This window comes from Sycon ciliatum, chromosome 9 (assembly GCF_964019385.1).
Source record: "Sycon ciliatum chromosome 9, ocSycCili1.1, whole genome shotgun sequence".
NCBI lineage: Eukaryota > Metazoa > Porifera > Calcarea > Leucosolenida > Sycettidae > Sycon > Sycon ciliatum.
In genome coordinates this window covers 25,932,539-25,945,964 of record NC_088651.1, presented here as the reverse complement: position 1 = coordinate 25,945,964, position 13,426 = coordinate 25,932,539, and the positions used below count along the sequence as shown (strand labels likewise).

At 49.6% G+C, this 13,426-nt stretch overlaps 1 protein-coding gene across 1 annotated transcript in view; it reads right to left on the bottom strand.

The window, feature by feature from the left end:
• The window catches only part of LOC135824791 (uncharacterized), a 117,098-nt gene that overhangs the window by 74,850 nt on the left and 28,822 nt on the right, over window positions 1–13,426 (bottom strand). The window lies entirely within an intron of this gene.

The following is a 13,426-nucleotide window of genomic DNA, read 5'->3' as shown; positions in this document are numbered from 1 at the left end:
GCTCGAACATTTGACTTAATGTGACACTACAGCGGCCTTCCAAACAGCGCCACGTCAGATACAGTAATTTCTTGCAATACATGGTTGCCAAACGATCTAGACCAAGTCTCGCAAATAAAGGGCTTGATGGGCTACAAAAACCAGTATCGTACACTGAACGCAAAGCTCGCTTTAGCATTCGTTCAAGCCTACCTAACTGGGTTAAGGAAAGGCCAGCAGAAAAACAATTTGATGCATATAGAAAATCTGGCAACACTAGGCACTTTACGAAGGTTTCTCGGCAAGTCAGCGGAATATTGTGTCGATTTCGGAACAGAATACCAATTTTACTGGCTAGTTTGGAGACCATAGAATCAACTTGAGTGCTCCAAGAAAGATCCTGGTCCAAATGTATTCCAAGGTACTTTGCACATGTCACTTGCTTGAGCTGCACTCCATGGCAGTAGACTGCAAATTGGTGGTCAGTAATATGTGGCGTAGACAGGAAGAGCACTTGTGTCTTCCGAGCATTTAGAATTAAATTGCGGTTTGACAGCCAGGTACTAATGGCTGAGACAGCTGCAGACAGGGAGTTGCTAAGCGCATTCTTCTGCGTACCGCAAACATACAATAGAATATCGTCAGCAAATTGAATAACTTTCACACAAAACTCGGAGACAATGGACTGGATCGAACGAACATAGAGTACAAAAAGCAGCGGACCAAGAACAGAGCCCTGGGGAACGCCACACATGCAGGGGAAAGGAGGGCTATAGTTCTCAGCAATGTGCACTATTTGGCGACGATTGGACAAATAGTCGGCAAACCAAACTAATGCTGAACCAGATATGCCAAGCTCAAACAAATCATTAATGAGCACTTGGTGCCTGACCTTGTCAAATGCTTTGGACATATCCACGAGCACAGCACCAGTAATTTGTCCGGCATCGCGAGCGCGAACAAACGTGTCCGTGACGAAAACTAGAGCGTCTTCCGTTGAATGTTGACGTCTAAAGCCAAACTGACAGGGAGGGTACAAATTCTCCTTGTCCAGAAATGAGGATAGTTGTCTATGGACAATTCGTTCTAACAGCTTCGACACAATTGGCAGGAGAGACACAGGGCGATAATTTCCCGGATCTTGAGGATTTCCAGCCTTGAATACCGGCGTGACATGTGCTAACTTCATGCCGTCCGGCACAGAACCAACAGCAAGAGATGCATTAAATATCAATGTTAAGGAGGGAGCTAGCAAATCAGCGCAGGACTTCAGAAGAAATGCGGGTATTCCATCACTGCCTGTCGCTTTGCTGGTGTCCAAGGAACCCAACAGTTTACGCACACAACCTATTGACACCGAACTGAAGGATGTAAAACCTTTAGGTCCCACTGGGCCCTGTGGAAGACACAGTTCAGGTGCTCGTTGTTGATCACTGACAACATCAGCAAATACACACCCAATGTTGCTTGCAGAGCATTGTGGAACGGATTGAACACGTTGTCTTCCGGATAACTCGTTCAAAACCTTCCACGTTTTCCTGGGATTACCTTGAACACTGGTGAACTTAGACTGAAAAAAATTCGTCTTCAATTCACGGTTCATACGAGTCACGATACGCCTGGCTTCTTTAAACGCATCGTAATCAGTCTGGCACTTAGATTGCAGCCATTTCCGATGAGCGTGGTTACGTCGTCGTATCAACAGGAACAAATGTTCATTGACCCATGGTGAATGCTGTCTTGGTCGGGAAGACGCGTGGCGCAATGGAGCATGTGCATCAAGAATGGGCACAACCTTAGTCAGCCACTGTTGCCACATGTCATCGCAGGACCCACGAAGTTCACAGAGGTTGGCGCAAGATATATCCATACGAAGTGATGCCAAGTCCATTCTCTTGAAGTTTCGATAAAGTCGCTGAGAAGGCAATGCTGTCGGCACTGGTTTAACACAAATCTTGGTTGCAATAGCACAGTGGTCGCTGAACGGAACTGGACACACATCAGGCGGGGATATGATTTGAGCTGTACTATAGACATGATCTAATAGAGTGCAGCTCCCTTGCAGCGTTATGCGTGTTGGAGATTTTACAAGTTGATGCAGGCCTAAGCTGGTTGTGATGTCATGCAAGGAAGCATGCTGGGATGTGGGAGATTGACTGACCAGATCAACATTAAAGTCACCACAAAGCAGAATATTCTTGGCTTCTCCCGATGCCTTGTGTAACATGGCCTCGAAAGTCTGCCAGTAAGCTAGTGACTGACTCGGTGGGCGGTAAATACACCCGACAAGAAGAGGTTGTGGGTGAGCTTTGATCTCTACCCAAATGCATTCAACGCCATCGGCTGTTAAGTCGGGACGTAGGTGACTAAACAGTGAGTTATTAACATACAAACATACACCACCTCCGGGTTTGTCGCGCCTGTCAAGCCGAAATAAAGTATAGTTTGCGATTGACATCTCCATCGACGGAACGGAGTTGTTAAGCCACGTTTCACAAACAGCAGCAATGTCAGTTTTTGTGTCCGATATCAATTGGGACAAGTCAGTAAGTTTATTACGTAGACTGCAAATATTCAGGGACAGTGTCCGTATACATCCAGGGTAGAACGGGGTTGCGCCTGGGTTCATTTTACTACTACTAGCCATGGTTAATCTTCAGTACTTTGTTCCTTCGTCGGCATGGACGCCTCGTCATGGAAGCGCCACTTTCTGACTGTGTGGCCGATGGTGGCAGGCCAAAACGCAGGCGTGAGTACGGTGTTGATGACATCAGCCGGAATGGTAACTTTTGCGTATGCTGTGCCGAAATAACGATTTGTGGCAATTGAACAGCGGATGATGTCAATGTTACGATCTGCACAGTACCTGACAATAGATTGCGCCTCACAGCCAACTTCAACATTTCCTACATGCAGCACTGCAAGGCGTTTGCGTTCTACTCCACTTAGAACACCTGGGGCTGCTGTTACAGTCACCTCCTTCACATACTTCGATGTGACAGATGAACGTACATGTAGTTCAGTACTGCCAGTAGCACTCGTGCCGGGATGTGAAGATGACCCACCTGATGCACGTGGGCGGTTTGGGCGTCGTGGACCTTGGGTTTGCCAGGACGAGTTCGAATCTTCAGTGCTGCCAGTACTCATACGAGCGGGTTTGTCGGTTTGCTTGGTCTGCTGGGTGTCGGTGGCAGTTTGCATAGACTGATGCTGTACATGTTTGTGGGAGTACGGTTTGGGTTCACAGGCTGGGGCTGGAGCAGACTGCGCTACGGTAGCGTACTGACGGTTCCTAACGTTAGCTGTGCTTTGCGTCTTCGCGCCCTCCTGCTGCCCTTCGTTTTTCATCGTTGCAATTTCCTGCTGTATGTGCTCGATGGTGGACTTCATCTCCATGAAACCAGCCATCTTCATAACCATGCCTTCAAGGGCCTTTGTAAAGTTTGCTAGGGAGTCATGCAGTGAAATACAGCTAGCACAACTTACTGGGGCAGAGCTTGCGTTGGTCCCGATTCCATTAGTCCGCAGGATCGCCACAAGTTCTTGTCGGCTCAGCTTCGATTGACCTTCTTGGAGCACCTTCTTGGATCTTGCAAGGTCACGGATATTGTCATATGACATTGTAGCAAGGTCTACTTCTTCATTCTCACTCATGGTCTCACTCATGGTATGCAAAACGACTGAAGATGATCTTGGAAAGCACCGGAAAGGCGGAGCTCAAAAACTTGCATCCGCACTACAGTCAGTAGGACTTAGGTTGTTCCTCATTCTTCCTTCAATTTGGCAAATGCTTCTTTTTTTATACATTGTGTATTTACTCAGCGTTATTTACATTTATAGTAATAGGTTGTGCTTTCTATTGCTGTGAAGTGTTATAAGTTCGTTTTCGCCGCCGTCTCCTTCATACAATGCTTTTTTTCTTTTATATTTTATTTTATGAAAGTGCACATGCCTACATAGAAAAGAGAACAACAACATCAAGAGAACATAGGGGACTACAAAGGGCGTGTAGGTGCTATTGAGCTGTGCCAGTGAGGTGAAGTGCGCTCCCCCGACCAATGGTCTGGGGATCAAGGCGCACATCACGCCCCATGGGGGAAAGGGAGAGAAGAAAGACTGTGTGTGAAGAGTGAGAACCTGAGAGCCAGACAATAATGGAGAGAGAGAGAAAGAGAGAGAGAGAGAGAGAGAGAGAGAGAGAGAGAGAGAGAGAGAGAGAGAGAGAGAGAGAGAGAGAGAGAGAGAGAGAGAGAGAGAGAGAGAGAGAGAGAGAGAGAGAGAGAGAGAGAGAGAGAGAGAGAGAGAGAGAGAGAGAGAGAGAGAGAGAGAGAGAGAGGCAGAGATTGGGGGAGGGGTGGGGGAGGGGGTGGGTGAGTGAGGGAGGGTGAGTAAGTGAGTGCCAGGTTGGTTCAGGAAACTATGGCAATGGACCAACAGCTGCGTTGCTTTCATTGGGGGTGGGGGGCAATACGGATAAGTTATATCGGAGCTGCTGCCAGGCAGGGTAGTGTGCAGGCACTGGATCAGCGAGAAAGGGGCCACGAAAAGCAGTAAAAAAGAAAGAAGAGAAGAAAGAAACATTAAAGCAAAACGTTCTGCACTGAGGTGATTCAAGAGCTCTAGGGAGCAAGGTACAGTTCAGTGGGGTGAAGACAAGGTGATCGTTGTGGGACTGGAGAATGGAACATCGTAAAATTTAGCCATGGAATGCTGTCGCCCACAACCAATCCTGGCGCATCAGGTACTGACAAATGCGAGACTTGAAGGCCTCCCTTGCCTTCGATGCCGGAGGTTCTGGGATGACTTGCTCAGGAATGTCGTTCCATGCCGCAATGAGGGTGTAGGGGAATGACCTCAGTAGGTAGTTCGGTGCTGTCCGAGCAATTTGCCATTGCAGCTGGAAAGGGTGGCGAGAAGCTAGTTGTCGGCTGGTTCTAGGAGTAGGTGCATTCGCCGACGGTGGCCGGAGGAGGGCTGTCAGCTGGGCTGGACCCTTAATGTAGTGCAACTTGTACACATATGCAAGCCCTGAGACTGCCCTCCTGAGCTGCAGGCTCTGAAGGACCGTGCAAGGTCCGATGATTCGCATTGCCTTCTCCTACACCCTGTCATAGCGTAATAGGTGGGATTGGGCTGCACACATGGTGGCTAGGGGAGCGTACTCCAGGATGGGCCAAATGAACCCCTTATACACGGCAACGCGGCCCTCATGAACCAGAAGCCAAGCAGCACGGCGCAAGAATCCCAGGCGCTGGCTGGCCTTGACAGCGACGGCATGAATATGGCGCTGGAACCCAAGCTTAGAGTCGAATGTGACTCCAAGCAGCTTTAGCTGGTCCGAGTCCGCAATAATCTCGCCAGCAAAGGTGGCTGGTGGAAAGTCAGGGCGCTTTCGAGCATTGCACAAAATCAGGCGCTGGCTCTTGGTGGGCTCGAACTGAATCCGCCATTGCTGGCCCCATGCGGCAAGATTGCTGAGGGTTGTCTGTAAGGATGCTGCCTTCTCCTGGAGGTTGTCGTTTGGTCTGATCAGACTGTACACGGTAGTGTCATCGGCGAAAGAGCTGAGCTTTACTCCATGCGAGAGGCATTGGTCGATATCGGAAGCAAACAATATGAAGTGAGTGGGGCACTCCGGCAGTGATGGGGTACTTCTTGGAAGCGTGGCCTCCAGTTACCACCTTTAGGCAGAGGTTACTCAGGTAGTCGCGTAGCCAAGAGAGAAGAGGTCCGCCGATGCCTACTCGCTCTGCTTTGTTGAGGAGGCCGACGTGAGAGACGCGGTCAAACGCACCGGCAATATCAATTGCCACTAATGGGACACAGCCCCCCCCCCCTCAGCTACAACCTCCACCCTTTCGCTATATATTTTTTCAATCTTTTTTGTTTCTCTTCTTCTCCCGATTTTCTGATGCGTGAAGTAGGCGCGGATGCCGAGACCATTGGTCGGCGGAGCCTGCAGCACCTCATCACCACCGCTGCGTTGCATTTGCAGCCCCATTCAGTCAATGTCTTGTTAGTCTGTTGTTTTGCCATTTCCTGCTTCTTTCTTCTTTTACGAATTGGGTGCGTGGTTTCAAGTAAAAAAAAAAAAAAACCCATTCTAACATCATGTCTTAGTGTCTTTCACAATACATGTATCACACATTCACCCTCTGTCCAAACTTAAAGGGAAACTGAACGCCAAAAATAAGTATGACTTATCCGAAGGAGAATTGGGCACTGATTCCGATGAGCTAAGTCTCGAGTCGATCAGAGAAGAGGAACCGTGTCAAATTTCATAAATAACACCTTCCATATTTGGAAATTGGGCTTGATGACGTGCGTACTGCTTAGCTGTCACCATGCTGTGCATGCTCAGCAGTGTAATTGAATGGAGGAAAACAATTACTTTGATGTTTTTCAGCTCTATTTCGTTCCCTAACGGTAACCAAATCTAGATGTAGGAATCTGCATTCGCCGAAAAACGATGTTTTAGCGCCTCTACAGGGTAGGCATCGGCGGCTAATGCCCGTTTTTTCACAGTATAATGCTTTTGGCAGTGCTCGATATTTCACGGCATAATGCCTGTTATAATGCTCCATTCACACTATAATGCTAGAGTGATATGTACATTTTTGAGCTATCTTGGGCAAATATGCACATGGAAAAGAAATGTATCCACAATTGGCTCATACGGAGATAAGGAAGTGTAGTTGTATATGCATGACCACACTAGACAGATACATCATACATGTACCTGCTGCATGTCCAAAAGAAGAATGTAGAACGCAAGAGCAGCATGGCAGCTGATAAGGAAGACAGTCCTATTGCCGGAAGTGCAGCAGCCATCATGAATGACCTAGCAAAGTACATGGTGGAGTAATATAGCCACTGCATACCAGAACCACTCACAGTTCCAAACTCATGCGACCGCGGTTGTACTGTAGCATCAGCTGTAGTTCAATATGATCCTCCAGGGTGCGCTCTTGCTGTGACGTCATGGCTGCTTGTAAAAGGGAGAAGACTCGTTCAGCCGAAGCGGAAGACGGTGGCACCGTCAAAAGAACTTTGGCAGCCTTGCTCCACTGCGAAAGTTCAGCGTGCTCTCTCCACCAGACCAAATCGTCGTCATTAGCGATGTCAGCTTCTGCAGGAGCAACCTTGTAGGGCGCAAGCTCCAGCTTCAAGTCGTTGATGAGCTGATCGTCATCTAACACCGGGAGTACACGTAGGGTATCGACCTCAGCTGGTGCAGGATTGGTCCTCGCAACGTACTTGGGGCATGCAAGGCGTGCTGCTTTGTACATTGCCACAACAGCATGAAGAGGAGACTCGACGTGGTTAAACTTGCGCAGGAAGTAGCATATGGCTAGCTGAACACAAGCTGTGGCATGAGCTGTCAGCTCATTCTGTAGCTGTCGGTTGTCATGTGCGATCTTCTTCCCCACAGCAGCAACATTGGGGTAGTAAGCATCTTGAGCTGCTGTAGCAACATCTTGCAAGTGCTGGTAGGCATTGGTGCTGAGTGGTCCATCCCCCTCCAAGATATATGTTTTCTTTACGAATGGCTCACCTGCATCAATTGTGACGGCAAGCTCAACTTGGAACAAATCGGCACTGTTTTCTGCAGTCTCGTTGTGCAGGATAGCTAGATAGTGCCTGCGTGGAGCTGGACTCCACTCACAGTTTGTCAAGAATGGCTCCACATCTCCAAAGTAGCGTAGGACCTGCGCCAGGACTTCATAAAGACTCCACCATCTGGTGTTACTGTGTGACTTCGGTGATACACAGGTTCTCGTTTTCCAGGCCAGTCGTGCCGCTGGGCTCTTTGCAAATAGGCTCACCCACCAGGTTGCGAACTCAGCCAGGACAGGTGTTACAAAGCGGCGGCCAACATTGTCCAGGGCATGGGAGGCGCAAAGGACGTCCATAGCTCTGGGAAAGAAGAGGTTCTTCACCTGGTCCACAGCAACAACGTTCACTGCTGCTCCATCTCGAACAAATGCAACAAGTTTGCCATCTGCCAGTTGGAAAGTTGTGCTGAGGCAATTTGCAAGATCGCGTGCCAGCTCCAAACCAGTCATGGACTTAGCCAGCATATGCGAACGCACTAAACGTTGCTGCACTCGCCAGTCGTCATCCAGGAAACGCACTAGAATGACAAAGGCCTCTCCAAGGTATGTTGTTCCGTCAAAAATGACAGCAATGTGCTGGGCCATATTCACTTCTTCCTTCAGTTTAGCTTTCTCTGTTTCCAACAAGAAAGGTATAATTTGCGCCAGATGGGTGCTGAACGTCAACCTGGCGTTGTTGGCCTCTAGAAGGGGTCGAAGGTAGTCCACCTTCGCTAGTGGTATACCAGCCTTCAACATCGCTTCCACAACGTTCGTGCGTCTCATGATGGTGGAGTCATCCATAGCCGTACTGAGGCCGGTGCCCTTCTACTTCTCCTTGTGCCTTTCCTGGTACTTCTTCCAGGAAGTTGTCAAAGTTGCCTGGTGAGCAGCCGCCTTTTCCTTTGATCCTTGGCTCGACGATGGCGATCCGTTGAAATGTGGCCCTTTACGATGCTCTTGTTTGGCATCACAACAGTGTGACAAGCGTCACAGAACAGCTGTCCGGCTGATATACACAAGTGCTCCCCTGGGAACTCTTCAATCCGTTTGGCGGAGTTGACGCGAAACACCGTCGTAGATGCCCCTCCTCGCACTCTTGTTCTGTTTTTTTTGGTTTGGAAGACCGTTCAAATGACCTGGGCCGGGATATTGCTGCATCCTTTGCTTTGGGCAGCTCACATTCCTCTTCCTCTGTTTCCTCATCAGAGTCATCACTTAACTCCATTGCATCTTCATAGTCACTTCCAGCGACTTGCGGTCAGGCGGAATGCTTTGCGTCCGCAGCTTGACCGCGCCGCATATAGTTGCATGTATCGCCAGTCCACTATTCGACGAAAACACGCAACTGTCGGAAGAGCGACGCAAGAGTGTCGGTACACTGTCTGTACAAGCCTCTTGTCATGTGAAAAGACGTGTAAAAAGTCTTGTATTGTACCAAAATAGAACTGATAATGCTTTCTCCAGCCAAAAACATGCCACCTAATGCCGAGCACTGCTACTTCTTCAAAACACCCATATACTAGTAGTAGTAGTATTGACATATCCGCGGCAAGCCGCTTATGTACAACGGCATGGGAGAGGATAACAAAAAATGAAAATATGTTGTTGGGGAAATCGCTATTATCGAATATTCAACAAGCATTAGCCGCCGATGCCTACTACAGGGTGCATGTCAAAGTACATGTACCCCGCCCAAGGTGACTTCAAGTACTGCTTTGAGCCGAATTCTGACTTTGGGACTCATAATATGGCCGAATCTGGACATTTTCTTTAAAAGTACAAAAGTAAAGTTTGCACGTCCGCGTTACCACCGGCTATAAAATTGCGTTGAGAAACACAACCAGCTCAGGAAGTTTCGTATGTGCCAGGCCACCACCATGCTTGTGATACCACGGTGGCAGATACAGCGCCTAGCGGCGAGGGTGAGGTGGTAAGTCTCACAACCAATGCCCGACAAGGGGGCTAACTTCATTAGCTGTATCCATGTTACCCTCACTCCGAGTAGTGAGTACCCAGTTGACAGTGGGTTTGGGCGCAGTTCACTGCATGTAAAGTGGTTCATGACCGCTTTTACCAGCACAGTACACGCTTCCTGCTCCCAGCGCGGGTCTTGAACTCCGGACCATGTGATTCGCAGGCAAGCCCACAACCACTCGGCCAAAGCTCTGGTGTCTAGGGTTCAGGGGATAATGCTCCGTAAATGTTCGTATAATGTTAATCATAACGCTCCAAAAATGGCTTCCAGGAAGGGATGCATTTAGTCGATCTGCCTCTGAAGCTGCTACAATATCCCTCACGAGCACCACCACTTCTTAGCGCTATAAGACATGATAGCGTCTTCATTGCAACTTTGATGCAGGGCTGTGGCTGAATACCATGAATAGTGGGTGTATCAGATCTTTCCCCTTGCTTATCCATGTAGTGAGAGGTGAAACCATTATTGCTGGTGATCATTTGGATGCTGGAAGCTTATAACGGGAAGTGGTATTCCTGCCTGCAGACAAGCTGTTACTGCTTCCGCTCTATGAAGAATGTCTTCATCTGAAACAGCTCACGAAAGGCCGGTTCCTGAAAAACGATCTGAGATCAAGACCCCTCCCATTTGCGGAAATCCTGAAAACACGTGGTCAGAAGTTATTTGGCCGTTCTACATCCCTCGGCTTGCGCTGTCTTCTTCTCCTGAGGTTCTGTGGAGACAAAATTTAATGGCTGGCCACAAAGTGCACAATACTCTACTTTTCTGATAGCACTTGACTGTAGGCCTTGCATTACAATCGTCCATGACGTTCTGTACGTGCTTGACAAGGAAAGTAAGGCACGTGCTGCTGAGCACTCAAATCGACTTGGTACTGCGTCCCTGAGAAATTCTAGTTCTTTTCGAGCCTGCTGAGCTGGACTCGGCAAAGGAAGCTATTTGGAGCAAGCTCTTTCTGTTTATAGCCGATCCTTCATCCCGGTCCAAATTTATCAATGGACCGGTTTTACTTCAGTATCGCTAGAGATGCTATGGCCAGAGCCAATGGCATAACAGGAAAACTCCTCTTCGTCTGTTTGATACTCACTTCTAAAAAGGAACTGGGCTCCCGACTGGGCAAACCTGTACCGTGCACTTGTGGTGTGCCGCAGGGCTCTGTACTAGGCCACATGTTGTTCTCCATATACACCAGAGATGTCCCCTCTTAATCTGCGCCTCTCAAGTTGGCTGGACGCTCGTGGTCTTGTATTAAATGCACAGAAGAGCAATGTATTGGTTTTAACCAGCAGCAGTGGGCAGCAGCCGGACGTGGTGGTACGCTGTCGAAATGATGTCCTTCCGCACACCACCAGCGCGAAATACCTCGGCGTCAAGATCGATGAACGAATGGCCTGGCAACCGCAAGTTGACCGGTGCATCTCACGCACTGCTAGGAAAATTGGTAGTCTGTGGCGGGCGCGACACTGCCTCACTCTAGCTAGTCGAAGCAAGTACTTTCTATCCGTCATCATGCCGGATTTGATATATGGATCGTCAGTATATGGCTCCGGCTTGACCCATAACCAGCTAAACCGCTTGCAGGTGGCCCAAAACCGCGCGGTCGGTGGTCGGACGACCACGATTTACCAGGGCCAGTGACCTCTTGGAGAGGCTCTCTGTTTATCGCGTGGACGAGGTATATCGCCAGAAACGGCTCGTGCTGGTATGGCGGTGCGTTCATAACCGTGCCAGTCCTGCTCTGCAGGCACTGTTTGTTGTGGTGTGTGGTAACTGCGGAGCAACTGGCCTTCGGCGCAGTCTGGGCCTACAACAACCAATAGCCAGAAGCCGGAGCAGGCCAGTTTTTTATTAATTTTTATTTATTGGGAACACAGCCCTACCAAGAGACATGTGGAGACAAACACAAGACAAGACACAGGGGATGTAGGGACGACGTGCCGATGTACAGGGAGCAACTCGACCGACCAGGGGTCTCCGCATTAGCGTTGCAACCTGACATCGAAAAAAAGGGGGGGGTGCATGGTCAGGTAGCAAAAATAATAATTTGGTGCGAGAAAGGGGCGCTAGTATTGCACCAAATAATATAAATACGTGTAATGACTAAACCAGAAGGGAAAAGGAAGAAAGGGAACAATAATGATAACAAGCAAGTACTAGTAGAGAGGTACATATCATCGTCACAGGTACTGTGTGGACCACAGCCATCTCTTTCGGATTAGATCCTTACATACGTTAACATTGACGGTTTGGAGGCGTCTTGAATGAGGCTCGTGAAGCAGGAGGTCCGCAGGCAGGTTGTTCCAGGGTGTGATGGCGAAGAAGGGGAAGGATCGCAGGAGGTAGTCAGGGGCTGTGCGAGGGGGTGTCCACTTCAGCTGAAAGGCATGGTGCGTCTGACGTTTTTGCCGTGTGCACATGCTAGCTACGGCAGGGGGCTTGGTTGGTGGCAGCATGGCCTTAACCTGGGGAGGTCCTGGAATGTAGTGCAGCTTGTACAAGTATGACAGGGCTGCCACCATCCGGCGAAGCTGAAGACTTTGGAGGATGGTTCCAGGTCCCAGGAAATGCAGGGCACGTTGCTGAACCTTGTCCAGCTGGGCCATGTTAGTTGCGGCTGCGCTCGACCAGGCCAGTGGGGCATATTCAAGTAGCGGTCGCACGAATCCCTTGTAGACCGTCACTCGACCATGGTCGTCCAGGATGGGTGCTGCCTTTTGTAGGAAACCCAGCCTTTGGGAGGCGCGCAGTGCAACACTGCGAGTGTGCGCTCTGTAGGAGAGAGTAGGGTCGAGCATGACTCCCAGCAGCTTCAGGGTATCTGTCTCCTGGAGTGCTTCACCTCCAAAGGTGACTGGTGGAGTGCAGGGGGGAACGTGCTTGCGATGTAGAGTCATGCGCTGTGTCTTGGCTGACTGAAAACAGATACGCCACTTGCGGCCCCACTCCTCAAGACTATTGAGGGACCCTTGGAGGGAGGCAGTGGACTGTTGGAGATCGTCAGTTGGCTGTACTAAGCTGTAGAGTGTGGCTTCGTCTGCAAAGCTGCTCAGCTGCGTTCCTGGAGTTAAACATTGTTCAATGTCACAGGTTATTAGAAGGAAGAGGCTGGGTCCTAGGATGCTGCCTTGGGGGACACCAGCCTGGATGGGTTGAGCATCTGACGTCTGGCCTCCAACCACAATGCAGATGTTTCGGTTGGTGAGGTAGTCCTGTAGCCATACAAGCAGGCGTCCGTCGACGCCGGCCTGCTTTGCTTTGTACAGCACTCCTGTGTGCGATACCCGGTCAAACGCACCGGCAATATCCACGGTGAGGACCTGGACACAACCGCCAGTACTTATGGTGTGGACCCATTCATGTTGGAGAGCCGTTAAGATATCTGCGGTTCCTCTACCACGTCGGAATCCAAACTGGCTGTTTGGCAACACCTCATGCTTCTCTAGGTAGTTAACCAGTTGCGTGTTTACAATGCCCTCCATGACTTTCGACATGATCGTTAGCAGTGACATTGGTCGGTAGTTAGATGCCAAAGATCTGGAGGACCGTTTGTGAACCGGGACTACATGGGCACGTTTCCATGCCCCAGGTTGCACACCGGCTAAGAAGCAGAGGGCGAAGAGCTTTGCCAGTGGGTCTGCAAGTTCAGATGAGCACATCTTGAGCACACGAGCAGAGATGCCATCCGGTCCAGTTGCTTTTGATACAGCCAGTGCCGACCAGCATCTCGCGGTTGTCTGATATGGAACCATATACTTGACACGGTACGAGCCATGGGCAACATCCCAGCATTCCGCCGAGCTGCCATTCCCTACACGTTGTAGACTGCTACACAGTTGGCCATACCATGGTACTCAGTACCCACGAACTTTGGACA